This window comes from Trachypithecus francoisi, unplaced genomic scaffold (genome assembly GCF_009764315.1).
Source record: "Trachypithecus francoisi isolate TF-2019V2 unplaced genomic scaffold, Tfra_2.0 Lachesis_group2, whole genome shotgun sequence".
NCBI lineage: Eukaryota > Metazoa > Chordata > Mammalia > Primates > Cercopithecidae > Trachypithecus > Trachypithecus francoisi.
In genome coordinates this window covers 40,665,345-40,690,070 of record NW_022681465.1, presented here as the reverse complement: position 1 = coordinate 40,690,070, position 24,726 = coordinate 40,665,345, and the positions used below count along the sequence as shown (strand labels likewise).

Below are 24,726 nucleotides of genomic sequence, written 5' to 3'. Positions count from 1 at the left end.
TGTGAGTCCTTATGTGTTAGGTGAGTCTCTTGAAGGCAGCAGATGGTTCATTGGTGAATTCTTATCCATTCTGCCGTTCTGTATCTTTTAAGTGGAGCATTTGGGCCATTTACATTCAACATTAGTATTGAGGTATGAGGTATTATTCCATTCATCGTGCTGTTTGTTGCCTGTATACCTTGTTTTTTGTTTTGTTTTGTTTCGTTTGAATTGCATTTTATTTTATAGGTCCTGTTTATTTATGCTTTAAAGAGGTTCTGTATTGATATGTTTCCAGGATTTGTTTCAAGATTTAGAGCTCCTTTTAGCAGTTCTTGTAGTGGTGGCTTGGTAGTGGCGAATTCTCTCAGCATTTGTTTGTCTGAAAATGACTATCTTTCCTTTATTTATGAGGCTTCATTTTGCTGAATACAAAATTCTTGGCTGATAATTGTTTTGTTTAAGGGCTGAAGATAGGAACCCAAGCCCTTCCAGCTTGTAGGGTTTCTGCTGAGAAATCTGCTGTTAATCTGATAGGTTTTCCTTTATAGGTTACCTGTTGCTTTTGCCTCACAGTTGTTAAGATTCTTTCCTTCGTCTTAACTTTGGATAACCTAATGACAATGTGCCTAGGCGATGATCTTTTTGCAGTGAATTTTCCAGGTGTTCTTTGAGCTTCTTATATTTGGATGTCTAGGTCTCTAGCAAGGCTGGGGAAGTTTTCCTCAATTATTCCCCCAAATATATTTTCTAAACTTTCAGATTTCTCTTCTTCCTCAGGAATGCCAATTATTCTTAGGTTTGGTTGTTTAACATAATTCCAGACTTCTTTGAGACCTTGTTTGTATTTTCTTATCCTTTTTTCTGTCTTTATTGAATTAATTCGAAAACCTTGTCTTCAAGCTCTGAAGTTCTTTCTTCTGATTGTTTGATTTCATTGCTAGACTTTCTAGAGCATTTTGCATTTCTATAAATGTGCTCATTGTTTCCTAAAGTTTTGATTGTTTTTTTACTTATGCTATCTATTTCATTGAAAATTTCTTCCCTCATTTCTTGTATCAATTTTTGACTTCCTTAAATTGGGCTTTGCTTTTCTCTGGTGCCTCTCTGATTAGCTTATTAACTTACCTGAATTCTTTTTCAGGTAAATCAGGGATTTCTTCTTGGTTTGGATCCACTGCTGGTGAGCTAGTGTGATTTTGGGGGTGTTAAAGAACTTTGTTTATTACCAGAGTTGGTTTTCTGGTTCCTTCTCATTTGGGTAGGCTTTGTCAGAGGGAAGGTCTAGAGCTGAAGGCTGTTGCCCAGATTCGTTCGTCCCACAAGGTGTTCCCTTGATGTAGTACTCTCCCTTTTTCCTAGGGATGTGGCTTCCTAAGAGCAAAGCTGTAGTAACTGTTATCTCTCTTCTGGATCTAGCCACCCAGCAAGTCTACCAAGCTCTGGGTTAGTAGTGGGGGGTGTCTGCACAGAGTCCTGTGATGTGAACTGTCTGTGGGTTTCTCAGCTGGGGTACCAGCACTGCTCTGGTGGAAATGGCAGGGGAGTGAAATGGATTCTGTGAGGGTCCTTAGCTTTGGTTGTTTAATGCACTATTTTTGTGCTGGTTGGCCTCCTGCCAGGAGGTGGTGCTTTCAAGAGAGCATCAGATGTGGTAGTATGGGGCAGTGGGCAGGGCCCTAGAACTCCCACAAGTATATGCCCCTTTGTTTCAGCTACCAGGGTGGGTAGGGAAGGACCATCAGATGGGGGCAGGGTTAGTCATGTCTGAGCTCAGACTCTCCTTGGCCAGGTCTTGCTGCAGTTGCTCTTGGGGATGGGGGTATGGTTCCCAGGTCAATGGAGCTGTGTTCCTAGGAGGATTATGATGACTGCCTCTACTGTGTCATGCAGGTTGTCAGGGAAGTGAAGGAAAGCCAGCAGTCACAGGCCTTTCCCAGCTCCCACGGAGCCCAAAGGGCCGATCTCACTCCCACCATGCCCCACCTAACAGTACCAAGTCTATTTCCAGGCAGTGGGTGAGCAGGGCCGAGAACTTGCCCCAGGCTACCTGCCTCTCAGTTGTGAAAATAAATAGGGCTTTCGTGTTTCCCTCACCTGTGGAGTCTGCACACTGGATTCATGTCCTCCCCCGAGTTCTGGCCAGGAGACTTCTCTATTGGTTCAAATTGTTACAAACTTCAGCTGGAGGTTTTCTTCTCCAGTGGCCTTTTCCCAGTGCCTCTGGCAGCTTTCCTCAAGGATCCCTGTGAGGCAAGGCAGAAATGGCTTGCTAGGGGACCCAGTGAGCCCGCAGAGCTTTACCCCTGTATTTTGCTTGACTCTCTAGATTGATTTAGCTCCAGGTAAGGTCAGAATCTTCTCCCATGATCTAGACGTTCAGGTTCCCCAGTGAGAGTGTGTGTTCAGGGACGGATGATCCCTCTTTCCCACTTCCACAGTTTTTGGGGTGCACTCACAGTATTTGGGGTGTCCCCTGGGTCCTGCAGGAGAAATTCACTTCCTTCAGAAGGTCTGTGGGTTCTCTTGGCTTTCCTGATTTATTCCTGCAATCATTCTGGAGCAAAAGTTCATGATGTGAGCCTCCACACACCACTCTGTCTGTCCAAGTGAGAGCTGCAATCTAGTACTGCCTCCTGTCCACCATGATCTTCCTAGACCTTTTCTACTATTGGTGAAAAAACTGAGGCTCAGAGAGGCCAGGGAATTTGTCCAAAGTCACAGAGTCAATCAGCAGAGAGCCAAGTCTATTCTCCAGCTTTCTTGACACAAAATTTCAAGTCTGTATGATAGATGTTAGCATAACATCAGTTTGCTGGAGGAACAGAAATAAATTCAGTTCTTCTAGCAAAAACCAAGGATTCAAATACATGAACCGCAGAGAATATAGTTCTATTATTTTTAACCATTTTCATTTTTTCTTTCTAGGAAAGTAATACACATTAATTGTAGGAAATTGGAATTAATAAAACATACAAAGAAGATAAAAATCAACCATAATTAAAGAGATAAGTGCTATAAACAGTGTGTGTGCATGTATGTATGGATATATGTGTATAGGGAGAGTATTTAGATAGAATTTATATATTTTGTGTGCATATACACACACATATGTAGAATACATTAAAATAATTTTAATATATAGATTATATGATACACAGAATTTATATCTTGTTTTTTCCTTAATATTTTTGTACACATTTATGGGGTACAAAGGTAATTTAGTTACCTGTATAGATTGCATAGTGGTGGAGTTGGAGTTTTTAGTGTATCCCTTGTAGAACAATGCACATTGTACCCGTTAAGTAATTTATCATCATCTACCCACCTTCTGTCCCCCGCCACCTTCCTAGTCTCCAGTGTCTATCATTCCACAGTCTGCATCCAAGTGTACATGTTATTTAGCTCCCACTTATAAGTGAGAACATGTGGCGTTTGTCTTCATGTGTCTGAGTTGTTTTGCTTAACATTTCTTTAGTTATCAAAATATCCATTTAATTATTTATTAGTATTTCATAAGAATCCATTTTTAAAATTTTCTTACCATTTCACATTTGTTTCCAATGTTTTGCTCTTGTGGATAAGGTAGGAGGGTAAGATTTGAAGTTTCAGTGACATACAGAAAAGGTGCACTATTAAGCAGGCCAGGGTGGAGTACCTAAGAAGGATCTCTGGGCAGTCAGGGAACTAAAGGGCTGGATCCCATGGAGTTTATAAAATGGGGAGGGGAAATATTCTTGGAGGGTGTGGAAGTCCCCAAGAAAAACACCATTCACAAATTTTCCCAGGCATGGCTCAGTGTATGAACATGACAGTTCCAGAAAGAACACACAAGGTCATCCAAGGCCCACATATCTACTCTTCTCCCTGTGTCTCATGACTCTCAGAGAGAAACTGCTTTTCAAGAAGACTTTAGTCAAGTATAATAAATCTGTACAAAGCTTCATACATCTTAGGAAAACTTAATAAAGACAGATCTTCAGAAGAATTCTTGAAAGATAATATATCTTGTTTCTAAATATTATTAATCAGTGCCTACTGTTTCATCAGAACAAAGCCAATTTTTTTTAGTTAAATGCAAAAGAATTATCTCAGATACTGATGGATGACCTATTTGCATCATATGAAAATGAGAGTACATTGTCTCTAACCTAAAAGGCTATGTTTAGGCTGCTCAGCTAAAATGTTCTCTAGTTATAAAATATTTATAGAGTAATTTTCCTATGTTTTGCCCTTTCAACAAATTTGCAATTGTAAGGGTAGTGTTTGAGTGGAAATTATATTTATATTTAACTAGTTCAACTATTTCCCCAAGTAAATAGCAATCTTTTCCCAGTGGGCCCTTATTCAACATAATTTTTATTTTTTCTTCCATCTAGATTTTAGACACTTAAGACAACAATTGTCTTAAGTGATAAAGCTTCTTTTTAAATTATCACTTGGACCTTGAAATGGCCACTTCAATTATCATATTTGCCTTTAAACCCTTTCCTTGTTTACAACATTACTGAAAGATGTCTCATTTTAGATCTTGGATTTAAAATATTTATTCAACAAGAGAATTCACAAAGATTCGATGATTCAGAGCTCCAATGAAATAAGATAATGATTCTTTCCTGAAAATTCAGGTATTCCAGTGTCAAACTTGGGTTTAAGTGGAAGGACTGAATTTTCTGGGTAGTTGGTATTGACACTGGTCCTATACCTCTGACTGCAGAAGAAGGTTCCATTTTGGAAATTTACCAGTGAAGATGCCATTGACCTCTAAAAGAATTTCAAGGACATTCCTTTCTAAGATTTTCACTGGTATTATTCTAGAAACAAACCTTCTGAGGCTGTATTTCTGCAACTGTGTTCTATAGGTCACTATATCTCTGAGATGATAACTGTTTCCCAATTTAAAATAAAATAACGTTACTTTTGAAAATAGCTAAACAAATGTAAGCTAACAAATTTGACATGCTAAAGTACATACTGAAAAGACAGCTAAGGCAAAAGTGTTTTCCAAACTTATTTGACCATGAAGTCTTCCATCAAAGAAAAAGTATTATATCTCAATGAATAATTTGAAGCCACTGAAGCAGCTTCAAAGGCTTCAAAGGTAAATTACCCATTCTTCTATGTCCCACTCCATCCCCCTAGGGCTCTTCAGCTCTGTATCCATCATGTATTCACATCAGCAGGGGCTCATCCACGTGCTGGACAGCCTTTTCTAGAGTGAAAGAGTGTTACTGTTCTGTTTTCTAATTTCTACAAAGGACAGGTAGCTGCTGCTACAGGTTAATATGACTCTTCTTTGTTCCATGGCACTATTTTATCTTCTTATATGTTTCCCCCAGCAGTTTTTCTCACACACAAACATATTTTTAGTTGAAATCAGTGGATTTTTTTTATAATTTGATTCCCTCTTCCATATTTTCAAATAATAATGGCTTCTTCCAATAAGAACTGTGGCATACACTTTGTTTTCCATCAGTAGAAAGAGTAAAATTGAATGAATAGCCAGCTTCTTGCTGGGGAGGAGGTGAGGGAAAGAAGAAACCTACTCCATAGCCAGGCATCTACTCCCACCCTCCTCCACCTCATAGTCCTAAACCTTTTCTCTGTCCCCTGAACTTAGAACCCAGGTCTGTTGATCACTGATGCCTTACCCAGCCTGGAGGAAGATTGGAAGTATGATCTGGAACGTCAATAGTAATGACTGTCCCTCTTTCCCTGGATCAAAGGCACCTGGAATCCAAATTAAAATGCAGAGAAAAGTAAATCTCCTATATAAACTATACTTTTGAAAATTTCTTCCACTGATTCTCCTTTGACATGTGTTGGTCAGTAATATGGCATCCAAGAGAGCACCACTTCCTGCAAGGTCACTAAACACCAGTCCCAACTTCACAGGGTTCTAGGGTGGCCAACCACTGAAAAGTTTCCCAAGATTTTTAGTACTAAAACTGAGAAAGTCCTATACAAACTGGGATTGGTCTGCCTGTTCTCAGCCAAATAGCCTTTGGCAGCAGTCTTTCTAGTAAAAGCACAGAGACAGGGTAGCAGAACCTCCTTTCCTGTGATTCCCAGAGTAGCAGAATCTCCTTTCCTGTGATTCCCCCTTGAAAGCATTTGCCTCAAGCGGTCCTAGTAACCAGCTGGAGCCTGACAAAGACTCCAGTGACATGGTGAGGAGTCTTGCTCCTCCCCTTCCTGCCTCCTCCCCGTCAGTACCTCCAAGCTCCCCACTAAAGCTTCCTCTTTCCATCTCTATGCCCCTCCAAGTCTTGGTCACAACATCCCACTGTGGTTTACTATTTCCTTCGTTATGCCTTATTAGTATCTCATTATAATGAGGAGAGTCACCTAAAGACCTTATCTCCCTGCAGTTGGGACATAAGGCAGCACAGTCAGATGCTCCCTAGGGTGATACATCCATAGTTGATACATCCATCTTCTTACAGTAACCCCTGTGGGTCCTCTTTCCATCTAGTTATTGCTTGTGACCAATGTGGCTAACAAGTCCTCCTGGTCTGATACAGTTCCTTCCAGAATCGTCTTGCTGTCTCACAGCTTCCTGAACCCACCCTTTCACATTTACACAGAGAAATACTTAGCTATGTTCTATCAACAGATGCTTACTGTGCAGAGAAAACACAATGCACATCTATATCAACTTCTCTCTATCCACTTTTTTCTCTCTTGCTGTAGCAAGTCTCTCAGACGAGGGGCAGTAACAGAGACTTGAGTCAAGAGCAAGATTTCAATAGGACAAGTCACAGCTCTTCAGTAAACAAGAAAAAGAATCTCAAAGGTTAATGAAAGTTGCTGGAGGGGAAATGACTCAGATTCCCAAGACTGCTTCTCCTGTTTGGAGGTGAAAACATCAAAGGGACAAGAAAGATGAGTTTACATGAAAAGAACTGATATTCTGAACTTCTTCTTTCATGACAACTTGTGGCATGCTCTTTCAGCCGTATATAATAATATTACAACCTGGCTAATGTTCAAGTGGTTTATGATTAAATTGCTCTACTTGAAATAGTAAGATTTTATCTATGTTCTCAGCTTAATAACTCTTGGGTTAGTTGAAATATTTTCATTCCTGAAACTTGAAAAACCTGAGTTATTATAAAAGGTACAGGGAGGAACAATAGCTTAAGTTTGTACTTTGGAGAAATTGTTCCACATCGCTGATGGTTACTATTGTCAACTTGATTGGAATGAAGGATGCAAACTATTGTTCCTGGGTGTGTCTGTGACGGTATTTCCAAAGGAGAGTAACGTTTGAGTCAGTGGACTGGGAGAGGGAGACCCGCCCCCACTCTGGGTGGGCACCATCTAATCAGCTGCCAGTGCAGCTAGAATAAAAGCAGGCAGAATAACGTGGAAGGATTAGACTGGTTAGTCTTCTGGCCTACATCTTTCTCCTGTGCTGGATGCTTCCTGCCCTTGAACATCAGACTCTTAAGTTCTTCAGATTTTGGACTCTTGGATCTACACCAGGGATTTGCCAGGGGCTCTTGGGCCTTCTGTCTCAGACTGAAGGCTACACTGTCAGTTTCCCTACTTTTGAGGTTTTGGGACTTGGACTGGCCTCCTTGCTCCTCAGTGTGCAGACAGCCTATTGTAGGACTTTACCTTGTGATCATGTGAGTCAATACTCCTTAATACACTTCCCTTTATATATATATATGTCTATCCTATTAGTCCTGTCCCTCTAGAAAACCCTAATACCCTTAAGCACCACAGGTCCAATCCTATTCCAGCTGATTTATACAATAAAGGGATTATATATTCTATAAAACTTGAAAGTCTAAAGTAATAAAGTTTACAAGAAATATTTGACTTAGTAGCTCATTGAAGTCACCCAGGATCCTGTATTATTTTCATCTTTTGCTGTGTCTCTCACATTTTGTGTCATCGTAAAACTGAAGTCATCCTAAAGCTGACAGAAGTTTAGTTTTGCCCAAAACTGAATCACGTAGATGGTATTTTTGCACTGTACTGTGTGAGCTTGGGTGAAGGGTGACGAGGATAATGTGAAACTATCTTTCCTACCCTCTTCAATACAGCTTCTTATTTCTGTGCCACACTCAGGTGCTATAATCTCTCACCTGGATCCCTTAACTCTTGTGGAGGTATTTTCGTGCATGGATAGTTATTCAAATTGATGCTTTTGCAAGAGGGCAAGAGTGGGAAGTCTTATTTTCTCTTCTTGTTGGCAGCACTCCCTGGCATTTTCCTTTAAAAAGTGGTTACCTTCATCTGAGTCATAGTCATATCCAATCTGATGAGGAAGATATCCTGAGGGATTAAAGGCCTAGAGAGTGGCAATATTTTCCACTCTGGTCCACCCCTCCCACCAAGTGTGGTAGCAGCTCCAGGTCCTTCCTACTGTGGGTATGCCACCTGGAGAAATGTTAAAGAACAGAATCTTAATGGACAACTGATTGACTTCCTACAGCTTTCATTTGGTCAGTGCCATTATTGTATCTATTAAGTGTTATAATGTAAATGTCTGTTGGCCTCTTTCTCTCAATTTGGATAAAATGAAAACTTCATTATTGAATAGTTTCATTACTTAAATATATAATTTTGTTATTTATTACTTAAAGTAGGCTAATAAATGATCAATGGAATTCCCAGGGACTTTGTTGAGATATTTTAAAATACATACATACCAGACATATACCCATAAATTCATTTTTCTGACTTTCTTGAAAGTAGCTGAAGATTTTCCTCATGAGTATCTGTAGTATCTTTTTTCAGTTTTGTCTATATCCTTAACATTATTATCAAGATTCTAGAGCTTTTCTTTTTTTTTGAGACGGAGTCTCGCTGTGTCGCCCAGGCTGGAGTGCAGTGGCGCGATCTCGGCTCACTGCAAGCTCCGCCTCCCGGGTTCCCGCCATTCTCCCGCCTCAGCCTCCGAGTAGCTGGGACTACAGGCGCCCGCCACCGCGCCCGGCTAGTTTTTTGTATTTTTAGTAGAGACGGGGTTTCACCGTGTTAGCCAGGAGGGTCTCGATTCTAGAGCTTTTCTTAAAAGGGTTGACAATACTGTCAAAAACTTCAGCCTAAACTGCATAAACTATCACAGATTCTACACAACCAATTTGAACTAGTTAAGTTTTTCTCTGTGTTATGAGCATAAAAAAAATCATTGATTCAGTGTTACACATCCAATATTAGATTACAAATTTGCATTATCTTCAAACTTTACATTTGTGAACTGTAGTTGTGAATATTAAAAAGTAATTGGGAAACATGGTTTAGAGGTGTCATCGGAGGCAGTGGAGACATTTGGGTAGACAATGTGCTTTCCCATGCCAGCCACATGCTCACCCAGATCCCCCACCTCTCTTACAATTCCCAGCCCAGATCCCCATCGGATTCACTCACTGCCACACTTTACTCCACCTTCTGCATTTTTCCAGCCTTACCAGATCTCCCTGACTCTAGTGTGCTCCTTTGCTTTGGCTGAAGCCAGAATTACTACTGGACCCTCTCTGGGACTTAGTAATAGCAAATGAAGAGCATACATGAACATAGACATTGTTGATTTAACAAAAATTGAGATGTAAGGCAGGGTCTCCCTGATAACATACAGGGAGCACAGTGTTTAATGAAAGTCTAAATGTTGGGAGGTTAGGGGAAATGACATTATCTGCTTTGCCCATTTTATGGTCTAAATTTCACTGTTTCTAACCAAGGGGACTTTAGGGTGGACATACTATGAAATCATTCCTTGATTCCTTGAATCATCATAACTTATTGGTTATCATGATTAAAGTAAACAACAGAACAAAAAGCACAATTAAGTTTAGCCCAAAACCACCTTAAGCAAAATGGTAACAAGCAGTTGGAGATTGGCTTGCATCAGAAACAATGAAGTCTTATTAATTTGTACCAATTGTTCCGCCTGACCTATATTTGATATAGTAATGGAAGAGAAAGAGAGAAAGAAAGTGAAAGAGAATTGGACTCTGTATCCACGATACCACATCAAGAACTGCCTCCTTCTACATGTTTTGCTACCACCTGAGAGATGTTTGTGGAAGAACAGAGAGCCAAGCCGCTTCTGTAGCAGAATGAGGGTGCAATGCACACAGCTGCTGACATTTCCTTGAGTAGCGCCTGGTCACCCGCAGAGCCACTTTTTTTGCCACACCCTCCATTCCTAATCCTTAACTGACTCCACAGAATAAATCATCTGAAACTCACATGTTACTACCAGTGGAGGAGGCATGAGGACTGTAGTGCAAATAAATACGTAGGTATATCCTTAACATTATTATCAAGACTCTGGAGCTATTTTGAAAGGATTTATGGCAAATTCTAAAACCCAGAGTGTAAATGAATAGAAATGCTTTTCTCTCATAAACTTCATTTGTGTATAATTTGCCTACAAAAAACTGCATCTATTTTAAGCACATAGTTGGGCCGGATTGGATAAATCCTCTATGCTCAGGTATCCACCACTAGTTCAAGCTCTAGAACATCTCCGTCAGTCCAAAAAGTCTCCTGGTGCCCTTCCCTGTCAATGCCCACAGGATGATCTTTTAAGTCACATAAAGTTTATTTCTGCATTTTTATTTTCTACTTATTTATTCATTCATTCATTCATTCATTCACTCATTCATTCATTCATTCTGAGACAGAGTTTCACTCTTGTTGACCAGTCTAGGGTGCAATGGTATAATCTCGGCTCAGTGCAATCTCTGCCTCCTGGGTTCAAGCAATTCTCCTGCTTCAGCCTCCTGAGTAACTGGGATTACAGGCATGTGCCACTATGCCCAGCTAATTTTTGTATTTTTAGTAGAGACAGAATTTCCCTGTGTTGGTCAGGTTGGTCTCGGACTCCTGACCTCAGGTGATCCACCCACCTTGGCCTCCCAAACTGCTGGGATTACGGGTGTGAGCCACCGCACCTGGCCTATTTCTGCATTTTTAAACTGGAATACCATAAAAAAAAAAAAAAAAAGAACCTGTTTACCTGCCAGCAATTTTAGGTCTTCAATTCTTTGTGTAAAATCACATAACACTTCTCTAAGTATAGATTTAGCAGACTAGCTACTAATGACAATCCATTGCTACAGAGCTTCCAAACCTGGCTAACATTTGAAGTGCAATCTGAGTCAAATAGGGGTGTTTTAACCTACTTGACATGTTCTGAAGTTAGAAAGGTCTCCTACCAAGGCTACATGGGTAAGAGGGCTGGAAGATAAAGGAAGTAAAAATAGTAAGAGAAAAAAAGACTCTACTAAAAAAAAATCACATTCAACTATTTATGTGAAATTATATGCTTATATATGGAAATTGAATGTAACATTTAAAACATAAAAATAATTATAGCAACCTCCCAATTCTTACAAAAATTTTAGAGCTCTCCTGCTGAATAGCCTTCAAAACAGTTCTTGTTTTATGCCACATCAAATAATTTTCTCTTCCATCTTAAAAAATAAAAACAAACTGAAATCTAAAATATATTATTGACTGATGAAAATCAAGGCTGAGATTTGGAGTGAAAAGTGCTTTCTCAGTCTGAAGCTGAACATTCTCTTCTGAAAGTGCTTTCCTGCATGCTTCACAGATCAATCATAGACCAGACAAAACTTCCCCGGCTGCTGCTTTCTAATAGATGCAGAGGACTGGGCAAGTCAGTAATCAAATCGGAATTCCTGATTCTAAACATCTATCTCTATCAGCTAGAATCTGTGAAAGCATTCTGGAACTAGTAGAAATCTTCAGGCTGTTTGTTTACTTCAAGGCAGGCTGCAGTTAGAAAGTTCTTGTGATTTCTATCATGACTTAGCAAAATGTAAAAACTGGAGTACACTATTAGAAAAAGAAAAGATGACTGAAGTTTTACACAAAAAGTGACAATGGTAAGGAAACTGGAATAAAAAAGTATAATTGTACAATCAAGGAAGAGTTGTCATTTAGTCACTTTTTAAAATCTAAAAAAATCATAGTAATAAAAATACGATAAACTGTATATAATATTTTGTATCCCGAGTTTCCACTTAGCATTATAACATATACATTTTCCTACTATAAGTAATTATTAATAAATATTTTTTCATGGTTGTCATATTATAATTAAGTCCTACAAAAGTAATATTTTTCAGATTTCCTAGTGTTCAATTATGCAAATTCCACTTTTCGGAATTTTAACACTGTGATGAGCACATTGATATATGTCTTCTTCTGTATTTTGGGTTATTTCCCAAGGACATATTTTCAGACCTGTAATTACTGCAATTGGGGATGAAAATTTGTTTCTTGTTGCATATTTTTAATTTGCTTTGCAAAAAATATAATAATCTCTTTTGGAGCAATTTAGCAGTATGTATCAATATCCTCACAAATATTTCTACCCTTAGGTCTATGTATGAGTCCATTCTCATGCTGCTGTGAAGACTGGTGATTTATAAAGAAAAGATTTTAATTGACTCACACTTCCACAAGGCTGAGGAGGTCTCAGGAATCTTACAGTCATGGCAGAAGGCACCTGTCACAGGGTGGCAGGAGTGAGAGTGAGAGCCGAGCAAAGAGAGAAAAGCCTCTTATAAAACCATCATCCCCATGATTCAGTAACTTCCCACTGGGTTCTCCCCACATGTGGGGATTATAGGAACTACAATTCAAGATGAGATTTGTGTGGGGACATAGCCAAACCATATCAGTCCACTATTCCCTTAGAAAACAATAAGAAATATATGAAAAGATTTTGTTTACAATATTATTGGAGTACTATTTCCACAAAAAAAGACCACAATTCAAAGGCCCTGAAATAAAAAAGCAGATACACAAAATCACATTTTCCATATAATATACTTTATCACACTTTCAAAAATATGTAATAACAGGTGAGAAGTCAAAATACAGCCTATCATTAAGGTTAACTGAAAAAGGTCAAGATATAAAATTATATATAATATGATCTCAATAGATCTCATAGAAATAGAAAAAAACACATAAAAATATATACAGTGATTATTTCAAAGGGGATAACTACAGGTGTCCATTCCTGTATACTTTGGAATATTTTTTATATATTCAGAATACTATTCCTTTCTGGTATTTCTATGCTATAGGACATTTATGCTTTTATGTAAAATTATATATGTGTGAAAACCGAATATAACATTTAAAACATAAAAATAATTAGAGACACCCCAATTCTGGGAAATAATTTTTCAAAGTTTATTTTTTTGTCTCTTTATTTTGCACAGAGTCTTTTCAAATTCATATGTATATTTTTTCATGTCACAAAAATGAAAATGCTTTGTGATTAATAGGTATTTCTCTGACAAAGTACTGTGAAACTCCTTAGCAGTAATGTGGCCTCAAGGTCCCAAGTTTCCAAATAGTTTGAATGGGTTAAAAAAAAAACAGCAGTTTTAGACACAAGGAAGAAGTACAACAGAATTTTCCACAAGGACTTACGTTTTTATCACATATCACATTATTGACGTGAGGTCTTAAGTTTACCTTTACACCAAAGTAGAATCAGAGTTCATATATTTGCCCATGTTTGCATTTCATTCGCATCTTTTTAGGCTTTGTTCTAGCACGTAAGGGCATCCACAGGACTCAAGGACTCAGTGAACACTACTTGACAACTCAGTTCCCCATCACCAGCAGGATAGATTCCAAACTCTTTATCATGCCTACAAAGATAGAAGGCTTTTCAGAGTCTTGCCTCTACTCAGTTGTACAGCCTCATCTCTGATTGTCAACCTTCTGGTCCTGCCACCCTGCACTACCTGTTATGGGAACGGGCATTCACTGAGCAGAAATGCTTTGTCCACCGCATGAGGCTAATTCTCACAGGGCCACACAACTCCCCTCACATGTCAAAGTCTCCAAGAAGTCTTCTTCCCTCCCTCTCCCCTGCAGGCCTCTCTGTGCTCTGCCTCTCCACCCCTGTAGCTACAGGACTTTCCTCTATAATTGCACTCACCACACTGCCTCTTAGCTGTCTGTGTACTTATTGACCATTCCCTTCCAGAATGTTGGCAAGGGCAGAAATGTTTTTTGTTTGGTATTGGTGTATTTCCAAGACCTAGAAAAGTGCATAGAAGATACCCAATAAGTGTTTGAATGCTCGTATGCCTGAATGAATGACAGAATGAACGATTGGATGTCTTCAGTGGGGAACTTGAGTATCTAATCACAAGGTGCCTGGCAAAGGGCAGAAGTGATGCCAGAAAGAAGGGGACAGGAGAAGACAAAGAAGATACAGAGAGACTTCAGTGATAAGGTGCTTGGTAAGGTGGGAAGAGCATGGATTTGTCATATTTTGAGAAAGTTCTTCAGCTTGCACCTGTAAAACGGGATAATATACTCATTGGGTTGTTATGAGAATGGTTGAATTATAAATACCTGAAAATATACACATAGAATGCCTTGCACATAGTAGGCATTCAGTAAAATGTTTGGCTTGCTCCTATCTCCTTACTCTACAATTTGGCCTAGGTGTTTCTATACCTATGAAAACCAATCACACATTTCTAGGGAAAGAAATGCATCAGATAAATTATTTTTACTTTGATTTTTAAAAAGATAAGGCATGCTAGACAGCAACAATAATGAATGGAAGATGCCCAAACTCTTACAAGGTAAGTAATCGTGGCCATAGGGAGATGTGGGTATGTAGCCTCTACTGAAATGGGCCTTTCTTCAGAAGAGAGGGTTCCTCGGGAGTAAGTTTTGTACAGAATAGGATCATCTATTTTAATGGTGGGATAAAAAGGTATTCCCAGAACACGTGAAAACTTCTCTCTCATGGCTTTCATTATTCTTTAAATTGATGAGACAAAACAGATACAATATTAACTTCTGTCCTAGAGCCATTTTAAGTGTGTAGATGTCTAGGGCCAAAAATACATCCATTGATTTTGGAATTAGAATCTATTTATATGCATTTTAAACTGATATTTCTGGTCACCTTGAAGCACAGGTTGCTTTTGTCAGGCTGGAGAGTTGGGGACACCAGTCTTGCTCCACAACAAAAATAGGATCTTCATCATTAGAGCAGCAATCTAGGATGGCTGCCCACCACCAGCCTGGTCCTGGTGGGCTAATGTCTCAGGGATGCTGACTAAGGGTTTTTCAGAGCAGACTGCTGGGTCCACAAAGGCTTGCTCAGAGCCTCTCTGGCAGAACAAGAAACTTCTCCATAGGAAAAAAGATTTTTGCAGCTAGAATAAATATTCCTACTGCCATATAGTATAGATGTATAGATCTACTACATATAGATCTGCTACATATAGATTCTGTAAACTAATTTAACAATGAGCACAGCTTTTATTGGCCCCACAAAGGCCTATTAGTCCTATACCTGGTAGCAACATAATAAATAAACAGCTACAGGAGCTTTGAATTGTTAGCTTACCTATCTTTGTACTGCATTTGCCATCACATAAGATTTTGTCTATTTTTTAGTCATTTTTGGTTTGTTTTACTCTGCACATGTGAATATGTGTGACAGACTGTGCCAAAGACAAATACATTTCTCCAGAGTATATTTTTCCCTTGCATTTTATTCCACTGAAAATTATCAAGGTCACTGTATCTTAATGCAATGCACATCTTAATTTGGTTATTCAACTCATCTGGCTGTTATTAGCCAAAGCCAGATAAAGGGCAATGGGAGTTGAAGGCAGGAAATGAAATGAGAGCTAAGGGAGGTGGGATTTAACATAGTATCTTAGCTACGATTATGTGTCTGGGGAGAAGCTTTTTGTTCAGGAGCTGGGAAAACAGAAGTGATAATAGGAAACAAAAGAAATGAAAATGAGTACCTCACTGACAGTTGGAAGAAGGGGTAGTAGCCAGGTATAAACAGAAAGAAGGAATGAAAGCAAATTGCTAGTTGGCATAGGAGTGGGACTTCCCATAGGATGTGGTTTGGCCTTGGGAAAGATGCAGATGGTAATCAAGACCAGGGAAATTGTGTTGAAAGGAGAGATCTCCAGCATTGCTACATTATACAACAATTCATTCAAACACAGAATCTGAAACAGATGACGGATGGATGGGTGGATAAACAGACAAAGAGATAGATAGATAATGATAGAGTTATAAGAATATAGTAGCAATTTTAAGGACATCAAAGATGCCCTCTGGCCAAAATTATCTTCTCTATAGGCCCTCAGGGATGCCATTTTAGAAATCCTTTTCTTTGAGTTTTCCAGTGTATGATCCCTGGATCTCTGGATCAACATGAGCTTGTTTAGAAACCCGTGGGGTGGAGCCTACAAATCTACTGTGTAAGCAGTTCTCCAGGTGAGTTTTATGTACACTAATGTTTGAAATGCCTGGATGAAGGTAATGTCCCTTGCCAGGTGTAAAGTCCATACTGAATTTATCGGATTCTTTCTAATAGACAGCTGGCTGAAAATCAGACAGGAGAGAGAATACGACAAGGAATTTTTGGTGGTGAGGAGAGAGGGCTTGCCTCTCTCCAAGTGTCAGTAGAGGGTCCTAGGCAGTAAGAGCTACCGGAAGTATCTTTAGGATTGATTTTGGGGGAAGGGAAGAGTCAAGCAACCATGAGTGCCATTCAAACTTTGTAGATCTCCAGCCTGCACGTTTTTCAAAGTCCAGGTAAAATGCCAAATCCTCCACAATTCATGCCACATTCATCCACCTGACCTCAGAGAGAAGTCACCTGTGCTTCTGAACTCCCCTGTATAATTTGTCTATACCTTTTAAGGTTTTCATGTATTCAGTCTGTTAAAATATTTATTGAGCACGTACAATGTGCCAGACACCACTCTAGGCATTGAGGCAGAGCAGTGAAATAAAAAGACAAAAATTTTTGCTCTTATGGAGCTTAGATTCTAGCAGAGGAAAGAATTAAAAAGAAAACTAAAATGTATATTGACAGAGCAAGAGCATCACCATTTTGGACAAGTGCCGCAATTTTAAAATTTCCCATTGATCAAAAACTGCCTAAATCCAACCCAAAGGGCATCAGCCTAATGGCTAATGTCCGCATAACCATAAACAACAAATGACATCTCCAACCAGAAACATTCCAACCCTAAGATGAACCCCTCCCTGACCAGAAACATGCTAGCCCCAAGATAACCTCCCCTACTACCAGAGAGATGTCAGCCCCAGGATAACATCCCCTCCAACCAGAGACATTCCAACCCTGCAATAAACTTCTCCTTCACACAGAAACATTCCAAGCCTGTGATAAATTCTCCCACCCTGAACTCTTAAACACTCTTAGTCTGTAAGAGAGAGTGCTCCTAACTGAAATCGGCCAGAAGCCCCTCTTATGTTTATCCTCCAAAATAAACCTGTCTTTGACTGTTGAACTGTTCTTCATGTTTCTTTCCTCTTTCTTTAACTCTTACATATATTAGATAGGTAAATAGTAACAGGAAGTATGTGTCATATGAAAGGAAACAGTGGTTTTAGATGGTCAGGGAAGGATTGTCTGAGAAAGTGACATTTGAGTAAAGTTGAGAAGCAAGTAAGGGGGTAAAGAGGGAAGATCTAGGGAAATTGCATTTAAATAGAGGCCACAGCAAAGTCAAAGGCCCTGAGGCAAGGGCCTGCCTGTGTGCTCAAAGAATCATAAGGGGGCCACCATGGCTGGAGGAGAGTAAGCAAGGGAAAGAGTAGCAGGAGATGGGGTCAGCAGCAATGGGAGGACCCTGTCACATTGCCTCAGAAGGTTTTGCAGATCTTAGAAAAGTTTGGTCCTTTACTCTGAGCAAGATGGAAAATCTTGAAGGATTTTGAATAGAGTTTCATGTTCAGCCTTAACTTTGACCTCATTGACTATTTTGTTGAGAATAACTTATGAGAGGGGGCAAGATTGGTTTTAGAAATCCATTGCAGTAAGAAATGCATTAGAAAGCCATTGCAATCATCCAGGGGAGAAAGAATGATGCCTTGGGCTAGCATAATGGTGGCTTGGACTAGCAGAGGAAGCAGCTAGAAAATTCCCAATTCTGAATATATTTTAAAGGTGGGGTAAATAAGTAGGATATGAGAGAAGGAGAGGGGTGACGCAGGATTCCACGGTTTGGGGCTTGAGCAAACTAGAAAAAAGGCTATTGCCATTTACTGCAGTGGAAAACACTATGAGGGGAGCAGATTTTCAGGGAAGGGGATTTGAGGCAACATCACCTTACAGCCATTAGGTTAGGGGAGATCATCAAGGCAGCGAGTGCAGAAGTCCAAGGACCGAGCTCTAGGGTACGTCAACATTCAGAGGTAGGGGAGGGGTTTCCAAGGATGCAGGATTTTCAGGAAAGGTCTAGGCAACTGAGATGATGGATCAACCACTCAGAAGTCAGGAAGACGAATGAGAAATCCATGAAAAGGAGTAGCAGAAAAGTGGGAGAGAAGTAAAGGAAAAGTATCAGGGAGGAGACAGCTGTCAACTCTGTCAAATGCTGATAAGCGGGCAAGTAAGATGAGGGCTGAGAATTAACCACTGGATTTACTGATAAACAGATCATTGGGGACCTTGACAAGAGCAGCATCAATAGAAGTTATAAGGGATAGATAGAAATCCTCTACCTAGTGACTCAGCATCAGGAGATTCTCTAGGAGTTCTTTAAGAAGTATTCCGAGCACCTCTTAATTTAAGGCATCATTGTGTTGAGGTCATTGAGAAATGTAAGGAGAAATATAAGGAAGAAAAAAAAAAAGCCCCTGTCGTCAAGAAACTTAATCTCTCTGTGGGGGAGGGGGTGAGCCCACAGCTGACTCGAAATCAAGGCAGCAAGGGCTACATTACATGGTCAAACCATGTCATCATCCTGTGCGTCTTCCACTTCCTCAGACTTTCTTGACTAAACCAAACCCTAATTAAATCCATCTCTCTGTGTACTCCTGCCCATATCTGTACAGTAGAACATGGCTGGGGAAAGTTCAAGAGTATCTTTGTCTACTTGGGTTACCTTAACAAAATACCAAACTGGCTGGCTCAAACAACAAAAATTAATTTTCTCACAGTTCTGGAGGCTTAGAAGTCAAAAATCAAAGCACTGGCAGATTTGTTTCCTGGTGAGGCCTTCTTCCTGGCTTGCAGACCCTGTGTCTTCATATGGCAGAGGGATAGTGATCTCTCTTTCTCCCTCCTTCTTTTTTATTTTTATTATATATTTGAGACAGGGTCTTGCTCTGTTGTTAGGAGAGAGTGTAGTGGCACAATCATAGCTCACTGCAGCTTTGACCTCCCAGGCTCAAGCAATCCTTCCGCCTCAGTCTCAGCTGGGACTATAGGCACTCGCTGCCACCATGCCCAGCTAACTTCTTAAATTTTTTTGTAGAGATGAGGTCTCACTAGGTTGTCCAGGCTGGTCTTGAACTCCTGGGCTCAAGTGATCCTCCTGCCTCAGCCTCCTAAAGTGCTAGGATTATAGGCATGAGGGTGAGCCACGATGCTCAACCTCTTCCTCTTCCTCCTTCTCTTCAGGCCACAACTCTGTCAGACTGGGACCCCACCCCATGACCTCATTTACATGCAATTACCTCCAAAAGACTCTATCTCCACACTGGTGGTTAGGGCTTCCACGTAAGAATCAGAGGGGGCAGGACACAATTCAGGCCATAGCAAAGAGAGAAACTATGAAGAGAAAAATATAAACAACACTTCAGGGAACGTTCTTGTGCAGAAAAGGAACAAATTGAGTGGTAGCTGGAAGGGGATATATTATAGGATCAAGAGAAGGTTGTTTATTTATTTTAAGGTCAGTGGGAGAAATAAATGTATGCTTGCATGCCAATGAAAATGATCCAATAAAGAGGGAAGAGGGGAAAATCCCTGGAGCAATGTCCTTGAGTAGTTGAGAGAGAGTGAGATCTGAGGACCACTGGGCATTGGCCCTAACAAGGAGCACAGATCGTTCATCTGCTGAAACAGGAGCAGGCAGAATATATGGACACGGGTGCATGTAGGTCACAGATAGACATAGGGGTGGGGGTGGAGGTTGTCAAATTTTCCTTCTGATTATTTGTTTTCTTGGGGAAGTAAAATGGAAAGGTCAGCAGGTGACAGGGGAGCTGATGGTAGTTTGAGGTCAGAGGGAAAGGCATGAGAGTCATCTAGGCGAGTAGGAGAGTGATGAACTAAGGAAATCTGATACTATAATTGCCAGGAAGCATTAAGGACCCACTTAAGGTTTGTAGTCATAAATTTGGAGGCCAGTCAACACAGTTGCATGTTTTCTCCCAGCCATGTTCTGCTGCAAAAATACAGGCAGAGTGAGCAGAGAGATGGATTTCGCCTAGGTTTGGTTTAGCCAAGCAAGTTTGAGGAAGCGTGAGAAGCCAGGATGGTGGAACTGTATGACCATATAAAGTAGCCCTGGCTGCCCTGATTTACAAGTCAGCTGTGGGCTCACCCCTCTCTCCTTGAGAAAAGGAGACTTTCAACATTTTCTTAATGTTCCCAGAACAATCGTTTCCTTAAATTAGGAGGTGCTGAGAGTTGTTCTTAAATAAATGGTTCTAGAAATCTTAGAGAATTCCTTTGATGCTGAGTCAGTGGTAGAGGTTCCTAGAATGAGATTTGTGGTAATGGGAGACGGGTCAGATCCACGCACTAGGAGGGAGACTGGGGCCATTCAGAAATAGTGCATGGAAACTGGCCTCTGGCTCCTTCCACAGGCTGGGTCTTTCATGGCTAAAGTACAGTCTTACATTTATTCGTTTAACAGCTATTGAGTTCCTACTAAGAAACCCACCTAGAAAATTCAATAAAACAGACATGGTTAGACCTAAGAGAACATGAGCTAAGATGTATTGAGTGCTTACTGTGCTCTAGCCCATGTTTTAACAGCTTTATACATCTGATTACTTTCTATAATATTACACTGTTATGGAATTATTAATATTGTGCTATTATCATCATCCCATTCTATAGATGGAAAACAGGATTATATCATTTTGCAAGACTATCCAGCTGGTAAGCAGCAGAGAGGAGAGTTGAATTTGGTAGTCTGTTGCCAGAAAAAATGTTTCTAACTACTTTACCAGATGATCCATGTCATCTCCCTCAAGACTAGAGAGGTCAGTCACTCAGCTTGAGGGGAATGAAAATATACCCTGCCTCAAAAATGCCCCATTCACTGAAATAGCAACCCTAGTCTCTCCACTGGGTTTAAACACAGAATGGAAGAGAATGGAAGTCAAAGCCCCACACTTGAGTGGAATTCAGTGTGATGCATCCTGGGAGGAATGGTACACAAGACTAAGGGTCAGCAGGCCTGAGGTCTACTCAGTCAGAGTTTCACCAGTTTCTTCAGTGAGTCACTTGACTTCTCTGAACCTCCTTGAAATGTTATCTGTAAAATCAGGATATTCATACCTGTGCAGCCTCACTTGTAAAAATGATGAGGTGAAACATGAAGAATATCTCCTAAATATTAAGTGCTAAACACATTAGAGATTACTAGAAGGCCAGAGCAGATAAAATCAGAATAGCACAAGGAAAGATGAGGAGCCCTAAGGCAGACCCAAAGGACACCCTAAGAGCTCTTGAGACAACAGGTAGGAGGTAAGGCAAAAGTAAAAAAGGAAGGAAGGAAGGAAGGAAGGAAGGAAGGAAGGAAGGAAGGGAGGGAGGGAGGGAAAAAAAGAAAGAAAGAAAGAAAAAGAAAGAAAGAAAGAAAGAAAGGAAGGAAGGAAGGAAGGAAGGAAGAAGGAAGGAAGGAAGGAAGGAAAGAGAGTTAAGGAGGACACAGCCTGCCAATGATGACTGGCTGCTTTGGCCCATGACTAGTTAAGGCCAGCACAACAGAGGATACCCAGGATACTGGCTGTCAGTAGTCCAAGTACAGTTATGTATTGCTTTACAATGATCAAACAATGGACAGGTTCTGAGAAATGTGTCAAGCGATTTCATCATTGTGTGAACGTCATAGAGTGCACTTACACAAACCTACATGGTGTAGTCTACCAAACACCGAGGCTAGATGGTATAGCCTCTTGCTCCTAGGCTACAAACCTGCACAGCATGTGACAGTACTGAATACTGAAGGCACTTGCAACACAATGGTAAGTATGTATGTATCTAAAGATAGAAAAGGTAGAGTAAAAATATGGTATAAAAGATAAAAAATGACACACCTGTGTAGGGCACATACCATGAATGGAGCTTGCAGGACTGGAAGTTGCTCTGGGTGAGTCCGTGCATGAATGATGAGTGAATGTGAAGGCCTAGGACTTTACTGTACACTACCGTAGGCTTTATAAACACTGTACACTTAGGCTATACTGTATTTATTTAAAACCTTTGCTTTCTTTAATAAATTAACCTTAGCTTACTATAATTTTTTACTTCACATTTTAATTTTTAACTCTTTTGTAATAACACATAGCTTAAAACACAAACACATCACACAGCTGTACAAAAAAATGTTCATTCTTTATATCCTTATTTATAAGCTTTTTTCTATTTTTAAAACTTTATGTTTTCTAATTTTTAAACATTTTTGTTAAAAGCTAAGACACACACATGTTAGCCTAGGCCTATACTGTCTTCCATTTCTTGTTCCAAAATAGTTTGTTGAGAATTTTTGCATCTATGCACATCAGGCATACAACAGCCAAATACAATGACATGTCAAAAAGCTCATACGCCATGATCAAGTGGGATGTATCCTAGGGATATACGGATGGTTCAGCATATGCAAGTCAATGCATGTAATACATCATATCAAAAGAATGCAGAAAAATATGATATGGTCATCACAATATATTCGAAAAAACTTTTGACAAAATTCAACATTGCTTCATAATAGAAACTGTCAACAAACTAGGCATAGAAGGAACGTACCTCCATACTATAAAGACCACATATGACAAACTCACAGCTAACATTATACGCTATTGCCCCTGAAGATCTTCCAGTGGGACAAGAGATGGAAGACAGTACTATTGATGATACTGGCCTTGTGTAGGCCTAGACTAATGTGTGTGTTTGTCTTAGTTTTTAACAGAAATGTTTAAAAATTAGAAAAAATGGGGTAAAGTTGAAAGTCGTTTTCTAAGAACTGGAACAAGACAAGGATGCCCACTTCCACTACTCCTGTTCAACATAATACTGAAAGTTTTAGCCACAGCAATTAGGCAAGAGAAAGAATTAAAGTGTATCCAAATTGGCAAAGAGGAAGTCAAATTGTCCCTCTTTGAGGATGACATGATCTTATGTTTAGAAAAACCTAGACTCCACAAAAAAACTCTTAGACTTAATAAATACATTCAGTAAATTTGCAGAATACAAAATTAACATACAAAAATCAATAGCATTTTATATATATACGAACTAGCTGAAAAAGAAATCAAATAACTAACAACAAAATAAAATGTCTAGGAATAAATTTAACCAGAAAGGTGAAAGACCTCTACACTGAAAACCATAAAACACTGATGAAAGAAATTGAAGAGGATACAAACAAATGAAAAGACCAATGCTCATGGCTTGGAATAATTAATGTTCTTAAAATGACCACACTCCCCAAAGCAATCTACAGATTCAATGCATTCTCTGTCAAATTACTAATGACATTCTTCACAGAAATAGGAAAAAAAAAAAAAAAAAAAAACTCCTAAAATTTGGAACCACAAACGACTCTGAATAGCCAAAGCAACCCTGAGCAAAAAGAACAAAGCTGGAGACACTATGCTATCTGGCTTCAAAATATACTACAAAGCTATAATAGCTAAAATAACATGGTATTGGTATAAAAACAGATGCATAGGCCAATGGAACAAAAATAAATTCACATGTTTACAGTCAACTGATTATTGACAAAGGTGCCAAGAACAATGTAATGGTAAAAGAGTACTCTCTTCAATAAATGGTGCTGGGAAAATGGAATATCCATATGCAGAAGAATGAAACTAGAATACTATCCATCACTATATTAAAAAAATCAACTCAAAATGAATCAAGAACTTAAATGTAAGACTTGAAAGTATAAAACTACTAGAAGAAAACATAGGGGAAACACTTTAGGACATTAGGCAAAGATTTTAAAGACTTCAAAAGCACAGGCAATGAAAACAAAAAGAGACAAACAGGATTATATTAAACTCAAAAGCTTCTTCACAGCTAAGAAAACTATCAAAGGGTTAAAAGACAACGATTAGAATGAGAAAATATATTGGCAAACTATTCATCTGACACAGGATTAACATCCAGAATATATAAGGAACTCAAACAGCTCAACAGCAGCAAATCATCTGATTAAAAAGTGGGCAAAGGGCCAGGTGCAGTGGCTCATACCTGTAATCTCAGTACTTTGGGAGGCCGAGGCAGGCAGATCACCTGAGGTCAAGAGTTCAAGACTAGCCTGGCCAACATGGTGAAAGCCCATCTCTATCAAAAATACAAAAGCTAGCCAGGCGTGGTGGTACACACCTGTACCTCTAGCTACTAGGGAGGCTGAGGCAGGAGAATCACTTGAACGCAGGAGGCAGAGGTTACAGTGAACCACTGCACTCCAGCCTAGGCAACAGAATGAGACTCCATGCCAAAAAAAAAAAAAAAAAAAAAAAGGCAAATTTTCTAAATAGACATTTATCAAAAAAGGACATACAAATGGCCAATAGGAATGTGGAAAAAAAGCTCAACTGCTCACCACCACTAATCATAAGGGAAATACAAATTAAAACCACAATGAGATACCACCTCACCCCAGTTAGGATGCTTATTATCAAAAAGACAAAAGTTAACAAATGCTGCTGAGGATGCAGAGAAAAGAGAGCACTTATGCA

At 39.6% G+C, this 24,726-nt stretch overlaps 1 long non-coding RNA gene across 1 annotated transcript in view; it reads right to left on the bottom strand.

The window, feature by feature from the left end:
* The window catches only part of LOC117064430, a 42,234-nt gene that overhangs the window by 13,858 nt on the left and 3,650 nt on the right, over positions 1–24,726 (bottom strand). The window contains exons 2-4 of the long non-coding RNA XR_004429451.1: positions 5,631–5,709; positions 2,439–2,536; positions 2,077–2,225 (exon numbers count right to left, since the gene is read on the bottom strand). This is a non-coding gene — a long non-coding RNA (uncharacterized LOC117064430). The remainder of the gene's footprint in view (positions 1–2,076; positions 2,226–2,438; positions 2,537–5,630; positions 5,710–24,726) is intronic.